The sequence below is a fragment of the Moschus berezovskii genome, chromosome 7 (genome assembly GCF_049115385.1).
Source record: "Moschus berezovskii isolate FMDL1 chromosome 7, NW_MosBer_1.0, whole genome shotgun sequence".
In the NCBI taxonomy this organism is placed as follows: Eukaryota; Metazoa; Chordata; class Mammalia; order Artiodactyla; family Moschidae; genus Moschus; species Moschus berezovskii.
This window is the reverse complement of record NC_142466.1, coordinates 5,915,891-5,928,704: the sequence shown is the minus strand read 5'-3', so window position 1 is coordinate 5,928,704 and position 12,814 is coordinate 5,915,891. Positions and strand designations below refer to the sequence as shown.

Genomic DNA, 12,814 nt, shown 5'->3' with positions numbered 1-12,814 from the left:
TGAAGTGAAAGGACCGGATGCCATGATCTTAGTTTTTTGAATGTTGAGCTTTAAGCCAACTTTTTCACTCTCCTGTTTCACCTCCATCAAGAGGCTCTTTAGTTTCTCTTCACTTTCTGCCATTAGGGTGGTGTCATCTGCATATCTGAGGTTGTTGATATTTCTCCTGGCAATCTTGATTGCAGATTGTGCTTCATCCAGCCCGGCAGTTCGCATGATGTTAAATAAGTTAAATACGCTGGATGATGATGTACAGCCTTCATGTCCTCTTTTCCCAATTTGGAACCACTCTGTTGTTCCATGTCTAGTTCTAGAAGCCACTGGTCCTTTATGTTTTCTTTGAAAGCTACTGGAGGGTGTGTGCTTCTGGCATATGAGAGAGGAAAATGAAAAAATGAAACGCTGGGCATTGAGCAGCCAGGAACCAAGGAAAGAAAGAGGGGAAGGCACTGCGAGGGTGACAGTGAAGGGGAGCCAGGAGGAACAGCTGTGCCCTGAGCCACAGAGCAGCTGGTCAAGAATGGAGACGAGAACGCGGGGACCACCAGGGGACACACCTGCGTTTCAGAAACTTTCACAGCAGGAAAATCACACAAGAAATGCAACGTTTAATGCACCCCAATGTGCACTGCAGCAGTTATCACAATAGCCAGGACAAGGAAACAACCTAGATGTCCATCAACAGATGAACGGATAAAGAAGGTGTGGTACATATATACAATGGAATAGTACTCAGCCATAAAAAGGAACAAAATAATGCCATTTGTAGCAATGGTCCACTGCTAGATATTAGCATACTAAGTGAAGTCAGAGAATGACAAATACCATATATGTGGAATCTAAAATACGATGCAAATGACCTTATCTATGAAACCAAAACAGACTCACAGACCCAGAGAAGAGACTTGTGGCTGCCGAGGAGGAGGGAGGGGTGCACGGGGGCTTTGGGCTAGCAGATTCAAACCATTACAAACAGAATGGTAGCCGAGGGAGCTACAGTCAGTATCCTGTGACAAACCATGATGGAAAAGGATATGAAAAGAATGTGTATGTACATATATAAGTGAGTCACTCTGTTGCACAGCAGAAATGAAGAAAACACTGTTAAAAAAGAAGTTTCTCAGTTAGAAAAAGCAGCAACAGTGTTCAGAAGGTGCTGACTAGCTGCCCTGGTGGTCTCAACAAGACCCGACAAGGCTACAGATAGTTCATCATAAAAAGAAGGCCAGGACCGGGATGGGAAATAGACTGGGTGAGCCTGAGCACTGTCTCCCAGACACGCCAATCATCAGACTGGTCTCCTGCACCTGCACAAAGGTGCTGAAACAATGTCTCTGTGACTCACGCAACTCCTTAGTTTGAAATGTTACATCAATGTGACACATCCAGGTTGTATAAGTAGCAGCAATTAAGCCTTTTCAGAGGAAATATGTCCAACGTGTCTACTTATTCTTCATGTAGGAAAACAGTCACTGCTCCCATAAGGATAAACATCTACCCACCACGTGCCTTTGTCGGGGGGGAGTGTCCAGCCCACAGTGGAGACTCTCAGGTTATGACAGTATTGACTGGCTTTTCCCTCCTGTAATCTCCACAATAATCCTGTTTCACCTTTAGACAGTGTTCTGATTACAAACTCAAGTCAACATGGACCATAAATGAGTAGATTGTTTCTTAGAACAAGACATGCTCACACCACAGGCAACCATCGACAGAAACAAAAAAGGCAACCCACCAAAACAGAGAAAATATTTGTAAATTATATGACCAATAAAGGGTTAATACCCAAACTATACAAACACCTCACAGGACTCAACAGCAGGAAAAAAAAAGGAATGAACAGCCTGATTAAAAATGGGCAGAGGACCTGAAGAGACATTTTTCTAAGGAAGACACACAGATGGCCAACAGACACATGAAAAGATGCTCAGTATCGCTAATCATTAGAGAAATGCAAATCAAAACTGGAGGAGGTACCCACTCACACCTGTCAGAATGGCCACCACTGAAAAGTCTGTAACTGATAAATGCTGGAGAGGGTGCGGAGAGAACGGAGCCCTCCTACACTGTCGGCGGGAAGGTAAATTGGTGCAGCCACCATGGAGAACAGTAGGGAGAGTTCACAGAACTTAGAAACAGAGCTACCTTCTGGGCCAGTGATTATACTTTTGGACATTTATCTTCAGGAAATGAAATTGCTATTTTGAAGAGAGAGCGGCACCCCATGTTTGCTACAGCTCAATTCACAGCAGCCGAGACATGGATGGAGCCTAAGCATCCATCGATGGACGAATGGTAAAGACAGGAGCGTGTCCCCTCTCTCTCCCGCGCTTCTACACACACGCGTGCGTGCAACATTCAGCCATAAAAAGAAGGCAATTTTGCTCTTCTTGACAACGTGGATGGACCTTGAGGGCAGTATGGTACATGACAGACTGAGAAAGATTAAAACTGTATGATCTCATTTTTATGAGGAATCTTTAAAAAAAATCACAAAACCCCAAAACCTGAACTCACAGATACAGAGACTAGATTAATGGTTGCCAGAGTCTGGAGGTGGTGAGGGGTAAGCGAAATGGGTGAAGAGGGAGCAAAGCGACGCACTTCCAGTTGTAAGGTGGCTAAGTCTGGGATGTAACGGATCACACGCTGGCCCGGTAACAATGCTGTGCTGCACATTTCTAAGCTGCCAGACAGTAGGTCCCCAATGTCCTCCTCACAGTGATGGGTATTAAATGGACTTATTGCAGTGGCCATTTCACAATGTTCACATAATGTAGGAAACACACTGAACAGCTTAACTAATATGGTATTCCATGACAATTATTGCTCTAGGAAAAAAATTAATAAAAAAGATTAAAAAAAGTTGATGTCTATAAATTTCATGTGAAAGTAGATCACAGGGGAAATTTGACACTGGGGGAAAATGACTCAATCTGGGAATAAATCCAGAGTAAATGAGAGACTGTTCACAAGCAAGTGGGCCGCAGCAAGCTGGAGGGACTCAGTGATTTTCTCATACAACCCTAAAGTAGTTTGTTTAGACTCTGTGGAGCTGGACCATAAAGAAGGCTGAGTGCCAAAGAATTGATGCTTTTGAACTGTGGTGTTGGAGAAAGCTCTTGAGAGTCTCTTGGACTATAAAGAGATCCAACCAGTCCATTCTAAAGGAGATCAGTCCTGGGAGTTCATTGGAAGGACTGATGTTGAAGCTGAAACTCCAATACTTTGGCCATCTGATGCGAAGAGCTAACTTATTGGAAAAGACCCTGATGCTGGGAAAGATTGAGGGCAGGAGGAGAAGGGGATGACAGAAGATGAGATGGTTGGATGGCATCACCGACTCAATGGACATGAATTTGAGTAAGCTCCAGGAGATGGTGAAGGACAGGGAAGCCAGGCGCGCTACATGGGGTGTGTCCATGGGGTCACAAAGAGTTGGACACGGCAGGGTAACTGCATGACTGAACTACAAGACCCTGCGGAGTATACGCTGTAGGCTGGGAAGGATCTGGGAGACAGAGGAATTCGAAACTTTAATTTATCTTCTACAGATACTCACAGTGTTAGAGCGACTTCTGGTCATTTCCCAGACGTCAAGCTTTTAAGCAAAAGGCTATTGAGCTCAGGCCAATGTCCCACCCAAACCCACGACACAGAGCCGGCCTGGTGGGATGGCTATCCCAAACACGCCCAGTTGGGGCCTGCCCGCGATGCCTGTTGTCTGCCTGGACCCCCTCAGCCACGGGGTTCCACCCGAATCCAGCTCTAGGTCTGAGGTTCGGTCTACATCTGGGTGGCGTCTAGCTCATCACCAGCCTGCCTGCACCCTGCCAGGTGCTCAGGTAGGAGGGGATGCCGAGAGATGCAGGCCTCGATGTGGAGCAAGGGCGGGCCAGCAGGCGGCCCCTGGCGCTAGGGTTCCCGTTTCCGAGGCGCCCTCCTCCTCCAGAACAAAGGCAGCCCTGCAGAGCCGGTCCCCGCTCACTCCACCCACTCACGACTGTGGGAGAATCCAGTTTACTTATACTGCTTCCCACGGACTGTGTGGAAGCGGTCTGTGACCTTTCGTTGTTGCAGAAGAAAGCCTCGCCGTTTCCCCGTGGGTGACACACAGTGACCACAGGGGCAGTGGCCCTTGGTGGAAATCAACTTCTCAAGTAACGCATGGACAGGGGCCAACTCACTGCTTCTAGAAACTTCCGTATGCCACTTTTTGGTAAAAATTAAAACTTCTTCATTATCTTTCTCTCCAGCAAGACAGCTGTTTAGTGTCAGACTGTCAGAGTAAGGACGAGACCAAATACAGTTCTTAAATGCAGGGTGATGAGAAGACATGAAGTGAAACTCCTGCTGTTCTCTAGGAGGCCTCACTGTGGAGCCCTCTCCTCTGTGTGTGAGACTGCTTTGTGACAGAATGGACACTGGATGTAAAGGCCGCTGCTCCAAGGAAACACGGCTGTGAAGGAGAGGAGGGAATCAGACGATAAACACAGTCTCCCAGAATGAGGCTTCCCCCCCGGGGCCAAACTGCCCAGAGGCCAAGCTACGAAGCCCAAGCTAGAGACAGACGGCAGGAGGCCTTTCGCCGTGCGCCGCGTGGCACTCAGGCACTCGTGTCTGCCAGCTTTTGGTTTTCTTGCTGCAGACGGCACTGCACACAACGCACAACGGTACATCCCAGAAACCAGATGGCACTAGAACTATTTTCCAGCGAAGAAACAAGGACAAGAAAATACTTGTGGTCTTTCCAGAAATCTTTCATAACCTTCACATTTAGCGGCTGTTACTAGGAAAGCAGAAAGTTTGCAACCAGAGCCGAGCCATATGATTACCCACATGTGACCGATTTATGAAATCCTCTGCGATGAAAAAGCACACCAGGGAGCCGGACCTACTCCTTGTGGTTCCTAACACACAGGGAGGAGGAAAAATACCTGGAGAGCATGTCAGTGGACCCGCGGTGTCACCGCTTCAAACCAGGAGGCTGCAGTCGCAAAGACCATCTGCAAAGACACACCCTCGGCCTCACAGACGTACAGGGGGCCCCATGGGACACTGAGAACTGAAGCAGGGTGTACAACGAGCACACTCCAGGATTTCTGAGTTAAGAGGGGGGAGAGACGCGAGAGACACAGACACGAACTGAACGCTCTTGTTTACAAAGGCTTTTGAGCATCATCAAAATCCTTCAGAGTCAATACATATCCTTCCCACAGCCTTGATCCCAGGAGGGGCCCACGTCACCCTCGTATGACCTCCACACCCAGGGTCAGAAGATGTGAACCTCGCACAGCAAAGCTGCAGGTCCTGACTACAATTAATTCATAGCTTCCTTTTGAAGAAGGGAGCAAACTTATGTGTCAATTTACACACGGTTATTTAGCCAACGTGTCTCATGAAAATCAACATGTTTTATCCAACTCATTTAATAAGGACCTTGTTCTTAAAACCAAATGAAAGAATATCCAGTTCCCTGCCACACATGGAAAAAGTTTTCAAAAACCAACATCCATTCCAGCACTCTCCACGAGGTTTGTGTAATCATAACTTAAGTAAGGAAACAGTCACCCTTAGGTTTGCTGAGAAAATGAGCAGTCTGCTTTTACACATGTAAGAGGAAGTAACTCAAATAAAGCTCCCTGTGACTAATATTTTCACCATTAGGTGATGGATTCCTTTCAGTGAAGAATCCACATATTCACAGAAAAAAAGAAATGGATGGTTAAAAAAAACACAGAAACAAAACTGGCAATCCAATGCTGGTCTGTTGCAGCAGACAGAAATAAATTCTCTAGCAGTAAAAGTTGTAGAGACAAACTGAAATTCAATACCGATGGGCTAGAGAGCCACTAGCTGAGAATGACTGTCTCACGGCATCAAAATCCAGGAGAGAGGCTTGCGCAATAAAAACCCACGCGCGGTCCTCCCTGGATGGAAGAGGTGAGCAACCACAGAACGAACGCACTGCTGCGACGGAAAGAAAACGAGAAGCAACGAACGAACAAGCGTGAGCTGGACTGGAGATGGCCATCTGCTTCTCAGTACAAACACTGCGCCTGGGTCGCTGGGCGTGAAACCCCAGCAGGTGACCCCGTGCGCCTGGCGGTGCTGCTCCACGCCTCCCCCGAGGCAGCTTGGCTCTGCCTCTCCTCCGGGCCCCCCTGCTCTGGGGCCACAGAGCCCCCTCTGCAGGGTTATCTGTGGGGTCTTTGTTCCCACACAGCACCCCGCCTCCTCGAACAGTGTCACTGGAAATGCTTCTGTACTGATGAACGTTACTAAAGTCTTGAGAATGTTAGGAAACCTGTCGTGACCCTCTCTGGATCACATGGTCCAGAGTGGTCCTGTGTGGTCCTGGACTCCCCGCTCCGCTCCAAGGACAGTGCTGACCCTTCTGGGTGACCGCCTCTCTTCAAGGTCTCTGCACCCTCCCATCACCCCTCTCCCCAGCTTGACGCCAGCCCTGGCCAGGTCCTCACTCTGCTGACAGCTTCACTGCTTCCCCTGGCTGTCATCCATGTAAACGTTCCCTCTAAAGTGTTCACTTTGGGCTTCCCTGGTGGCTCAGCTGGTAAAGAATCCGCCTGCAATGCAGGACACCCTGGTTGGATTCCTGGCTTGGGAAGATACCCTGAAGAAGGGATAGGCTACCCACTCCAGTACTCTTGGGTTTCCCTTGTGGCTCAGCTGGTAAAGAATCCGCCCACAATGCGGAAGACCCGGGTTTGATCCCTGGGTTGGGAAGATCCCCTGGAGAAGGGTATAGCAAACCACTCCAGTGTTCTTGCCTGGAGAATCCCATGGACAGAGGAGCCTGGCGGACTACAGTCCATGGGGTCGCAGAGTCAGACACAGCAAAGTGTCCACTTCGGGCTCCCTGACCACCTTCTCCATGCTGTGACATCCTGTCCTGCGCCTCCACTGGACACTCAGACATCCCTGGAATGCCTCAGCCGCTTGCAGGTTCCTCTGTCTTGAGGTTTTGAGTGCTCAGCATCCTCTCCCCCTTCGCTTGCTTCCCCATCTCCCTGTTCTCCCATCGCCCCTCCTGAGTCATTTTCATCCTTGGTGTCCATTCCCTTGACTCCTAGCTCTTTTCCCCTCAAGCCCCAACCCGGCTTCACCTGCTTCCCTTTCTGACCCAGCAAGGGCCCGGCCGGTGGTGCCGGCCAAGCAGAAAGCTTTGACGCGGTGTTCACCTTGGAGGGCGGACCACGGCCGTCACAGAATCCTGAGACCAGGCTCCCTGGGGGCGCTGTGGGCCAGCGTCCAACCCCAATGGGTTCTCCGCATTTCCACAAAGCACACAAGCCCTGTCCTGGACTCCCTGACCTCTCTCATCGCTGGCGTCAGCTATGTCCTTCCTCTGTTGGCAAGTATTTTCCCGACAGTATTGTCATCTGACTCTGAACCTCAATCTTCCTTCTCACGTCTCTTCTCCTTCCCCAGTGCTTCTGAGCCGGAAGTTTCATCCTACTTTCTGTGCGAGGCCCTGTGTGGACTGGCCACTCAAGGCTGATCTGTAAAATACTTGGCATCTGGGCTTTAAGATGGAAATGTCTGACTCCTGTCACTTTTACCCCAACGCCTGAGAAACGGCTTTGGAGGAAGGGTGTGCGGTTGGCGGAGAGGCGAGGCGCATGGTGAGGGAGGAGCAGCCTGTCTGGAACACAGGATGTTCTCCAGGGAGGGCTCCCAGGATGCGGTCACAGCCCATGGGGAGTCCAGGAGCCCCCGGTGTCTGGGGGGAGAGGAGGACTCGGGGCCGGGGGGCGGGGTGGGAGCTCACGGGCCGCAGCCTCCTGCCTCCAGCTGTGCTCAGAGCTGACCGGCCCTGGTGACTGAGCTGAGGCTGTACAGAGGGCGGAGGATGGGAAAGACAGGCTCCAAAAGGGCTTACATTGTTAATTAATTTTTTAAATTGGATTTTTAAAAAGCTGTTTTTGTTTTTTTTTTCTGGTCATGCCACAAGGCATGTGGGATCTCAGCTCCCCAACCAGGGATAGAACGTGGGCCCCTGCATTGGAAGCGTGGAGTCTTAACCACTGGACCACCAGGAAAGTCCCAGGGCTTATTTCTTTCAAAATAACACTTGTAAGCATAACTTATATTGTTGAAAAATCAGTTGGGAAATCAACTGAACAAGAAAACATCACGTGCTCAGCAGCCCACCTCCCTGAGAGCTCCTGGTAACATCTGCTGTATTTCCTTCTAACACACAGTAGGAACTTTTATTTATTTTTTTGGCCATGCCGTGTGACCTACAGGATCTTAGTGCCCTGACCAAGGACCAAAAGTGCCCTCAGCAGTGAAAACACGGGTGCTATCCGCTGGACTGCAAGAGAATCCCACATAACACACATTTAGTTTGCTGAAATGATACTTCTTTTTCTTTCACAAAATGGGTATTCAGCTCATACATCAGTTTCTTCTAGTAGTTTTTGCTCAACACTTTTGTTAATCTTTGGATACCAGATTCATAGCACTGTCTCTGGGCATGTGGTTCATACGTGGCTCCGTCTTTCCTCTGAGCCAGGTCCCTGCCTCTTGAAAAATAAAAGGTCTCTAGACAGCAGGGACTACATTTTCCAGCTCACTTTGTGATCACCCAAGGGGCCGTCATGTGCACTTAGACAAGACGAGGTGGATTCACTGAAGAGACACTGCACCATCACGCACTCGTTCACGGAAAGCACCTAATATTTAAGATGAACACAAAGCACTCTTCTGGATGGCTGAGAACTACGTCAAATATACGTAGTGTTATCAGCAAATACTTCCAACTCTATCTTAGACGCAAGAAGGACTCAAGCGTCTTTTAGGACATTTCTATACCTTTAAGGACCTCATCACACCTGCTGGGAGAGGGCTCTCTCTGACCTTTGTTCCTTACTTTGCCCCCAACTGCTTTCCTCATCTTCTCTTTGTTCTGCGTGTTTAGATCTAGCAGGAAAGGCTTAACCTAGGATAGAACCTAGGGGACCATTTGTGTTCTAAAGCCAAACAGGCAGAGTGACAGAATTCAAGAGTGAGATCCTGAACCCCAGCCAGCAAAGGTGAAAGGAAGGAAAACTTCCAACGTGCTGACGGAGCTGCACCTGGGGCCTGGGCCACGTCCCACGTAAACAAGATGGGGAGGAGCAGCCAGCAGCCCTGGAAGGTAGGCAGACGCCGCATCGGACGGTGTGGACCCGGCAAGGACACACACCTTGCAGCAGCGCTGTGTCTGTCCTCCGGCCGGCAGGCAGCAGGGCGCAAGGGCCCCTCGCTTTCCCACACGTCACATGTTCTCTACAGCGTTGTAAAGAAAGAGAGTCATACAAGGTGACACAGAAGAAACGAGGAAGTGAAAACACGCCCAAATCAAGTGCCCTGGCTGTCCGTTTCTACTGTAACCCCACCAGTGGGATTTTAACTCGATCCTTTGTACTCACTCAGCTTCTAGGATGAGCGGGTCAGTGGGAAGTGCTGTCAGGTGAGAAGCCTCTGTGGTTGGTGAGGACAGACCCTACAGTGTGCCTGCGTCAGAAGTGAGCCCCAGGAATGAGGCGCTTCAGACGGGAGGGGTTCTTGCTCTTTGTGCGTCTGTTCTTGTTTCGTTCATTCAAAACATTTCTGCTTGCTCACAAGTTTGTCAGGCCCTGACCGAGGACCCAGCAAAACGGCAGTGAGAAGACAGTGAGGTCTTCCACGGTAAGAAGCATCACCCAAACCAGCCTGCAGGCAAGTGAGCAGAGATCAGAAGCAGCTCCGTGCTGTGGGGACAGCACAGTGTGGTTTATGGGGACAGCTGGGGCTGCCTCAGGGCAGGTGGTAACAGGGAAGAAAGGGGGCAGCCAGCCGTCTGCAGCCCGAAGGCATGCCAGGGACTGAACACTCCAGGCAAGGGGACCCCACGCCCTCATTCGTGTCTAGGAGCAGGGTGGGGACCGTGGGGAGCTTCCAGGCAGGGCAGGTCCGGCTCAGCTGACCCTCTGATGAGAGGGGTCCAGGCTGCCCCTCCTCCTCTTCTCTGCCCTCACCGCTGCTCATCAGGCGGGTGTCAGCCCAGAGCTGGACCAGCGACACGGCAGCAGCAGTGCATTTATAGGGCCTGTCCCGCTGCAGGAAGAACCGGGGCTCTCAGGGTGGGAGCGAGAGCAAGGAGGCGGGAGGACGCAAGGTCCCGAGGAGCAGCCCGTCTGAGAGGCCAGGACCTTTCAGGTAGGAATGCTGACACTGCTTCCTCCAGCGGCCGCGGCGGGGCAGCGAGACCGCGCGCAGAGGACGCTCCCCCTCGCCTCGGGCAGGCGGCCAGCAGGGAGCGCCGCAGGGCCCCGCCCACGCGCAGACGACAGGGCTCGCGGCGAGCGCCGCCCCCGCCGCGCGGGCCGCCCCCGCCGCGCGGGCCTGCGTCCTGCACCGCGGCCCCCACTCTCGGCGCCCCGGCCCCGCCCCTCGGCGCCCAGGCCCCGCCCCTCGCCGCGCGGCCCCACCCCTCGACGCCCCGGCCCCGCCCCTCGACGCCCCGGTCCATCTCGTCGGCGCCCCGCCCTCAGAGGCAGCACACCGAAGCCGCAGGGAGGAACGCGGCTCGCGCCTCTGCGCCCGGGCGGGAGGCGCCTGCAGAGCGGGCGGGCCTGCCCCTCCGCGTCCTCCACGCGCCGCCTGCTCAGTGGGGCCCCGAGGGCCCCCCGCTTCGTCCCCGCAGACGCCAGGCGCCTGTGTCCTCCAGGGAGTGCTTTTCGGCAAGAAAAGAGGGACGGGGTTTGTTTCCCATTGACGCCGAGGGTGTATTTACTCTGCCTCTTCAGGCAGCATTTGTGGACTCACTCGCTGGGCTCTAAGCAAGGACGGTAACGCGGCAAGCGGCTCACAAGCTAGTTGACCTCCCTTCCCCCCTCTTTCGCTCTGATAGGCACTATGATTTCAGCCGCGCTTCACTTCTCTCCCGTGCACTGCGAGGGACGGCGCTGGCTGTCAGACACGGAGCCTCTCGGACCCTCTCACGGCTTCCCTGGGTGGAGTCAGAGTGCCCTCTGGTCTATGGTGTGCTGTGTGGGCACCTGGAACTCACTGAACGGCTATGTTCAACCCCAGGGAACTCACACCGGAGGGGCACAGTCTGAGCCAAGGACACCGCCTTGGGAGTGAACGTGGGAACCCACAACCCTGGGCTGGGGCGCACCCTCAGGGCAGAGGCAGACAGCAGCCAGGGGCTGGGAGGGCGGCAAGACCCATGCTGGGCGTTTCTGTTCTAGAACCTTGCTGCAGAAAGGAATTCAGGACATTTCTACCTTTTCATTTTAGTCTTTTTTTCCCCTCCCATGATTGTTACTGAGCTATTTGAGAGGAAAAATACAAGGAGATTTTCCTTCTAATAGTGACACTTTTCCAGGAATCTAACAAATAAAATACCCTTTTCAGATTCACTTAATAAGAGTAAATATTTAAATTACTACTGTTTTCAGTCCCTCCTAATCGTTTCCTATTTGTTTCCTTACAAATGATTCAGTTGAATGGTATGCCATAAAGGTCCCTACACACCTCCCAAATATAAGCCTCTCCTTTTCTATGAAAACGAGTCAAATAATGGGTTGATGAAAAAAGATTCAAGTGGACCAGTTCTTCCACTGCTAATCATAAGATGCAAAATTTCATTTTTTCCCAAAGTATGAAAAGAAACAGACATGTATAAGAATTTTACTTAGTGGTTACATTAATCATTAACACCCTAGACATCATTCCACATTACCTATAGATGTCATTCAATGGCATTCCTATCAACAGATACAACCTTTAAAACAATGAGCCAACCTTCTCAGATAACAGAAAAAGGGGTGGAAAGCCTCATACCAGACCTTGGCACTGGTTCCCTCAACCACTTCTGTATTGTTTGACCTGCCACTTCAAGCATGCACTCACTTTGTGATGAAAACAAAATCCAAAAAAGTGCTACAATTCCTAAGAAAATTTAAAAATTGATATAAGGGTCAATCATATTTTTTCCTCCATAGTAACTGGAAGGTCCTCATACAACATGAACATCATGAAAGGATGCTCTGAGGATATACTTACACACAAAGATTTGAAAACAGAAAGCAGGACAAAACCTGCTACCAGTGATGTGACTTCTAAGCTACCAAGTTTCCCTCAATTAAAGGAATTTAGACACTGAAATCCACCTTCCCTGGATTTGACTTTAAACTGAACACCTGACTAGTAAGCAGATCATGATGTCAGTCTGCAGACTTGTGCCCGAGCCATTCAAGTAGCTCTTAATAACCACAGAAATGTTCCATCCAACACAGCCCCCCAACACAGTTGAGTCAGAGCTGAAGAGCTGCTGAAACCCCTAAATACGGAGGCTGTGAGGCCTGTGAGCAGCCCCTCCTGTTTGCTCTCCTGTGATTTATACTCAAGAGCCAGCAGGCCCTGTCCGTGGACATCTGCCCTCTCTACCCCAGGAGCGCTGCAAATACACACTCACGATGCAAAAATAAAAGCAGAGGGCAGAGGCAATTAATTCAATGGGCTGGAGCTACGGGGGCATAAACCTCTCTTCAGGTGGCCTCTCTGAGCTGCTGAGACCTGTCCCGCATCTCAGGGGGGCTTCGTCTAGGTGAGGAACATGCTACTGTACCTAACTGGGCAGCCCACCGCCCACAAAACGAGCCCGGCAGATACAGGAGGAAGCCTGAGGTGTTCACTGTAAAAGATAATAAAAGCAAGTTCTGAAGCTGCGATAGAGGGCAGTGCAGAAGTTTCCTTTCACAGAAGTGCCTGCCTGTCTGTTGACTCAGGCACTAGTCTGGTTGATTTGTTACTCGAG

The 12,814-nt window shown here is 50.9% G+C and overlaps 1 protein-coding gene and 1 long non-coding RNA gene across 6 annotated transcripts in view; one reads left to right on the top strand and one right to left on the bottom strand.

The window, feature by feature from the left end:
* PALLD (palladin, cytoskeletal associated protein) overlaps positions 1–12,814 on the bottom strand; it is a 367,111-nt gene that overhangs the window by 164,487 nt on the left and 189,810 nt on the right. The gene's annotated exons all lie outside the window — the stretch shown is intronic.
* LOC129557462 (uncharacterized) lies at positions 9,368–11,029 on the top strand. Of its 2 annotated transcripts, XR_016037785.1 has the most exons (4): positions 9,368–9,478; positions 9,634–9,696; positions 10,111–10,206; positions 10,901–11,029. It is a non-coding gene; the product is annotated as an uncharacterized LOC129557462 (long non-coding RNA). The 2 variants fall into 2 exon arrangements; XR_008686205.2 differs by lacking the exon at positions 9,368–9,478 and having other exon boundaries at positions 9,602–9,696.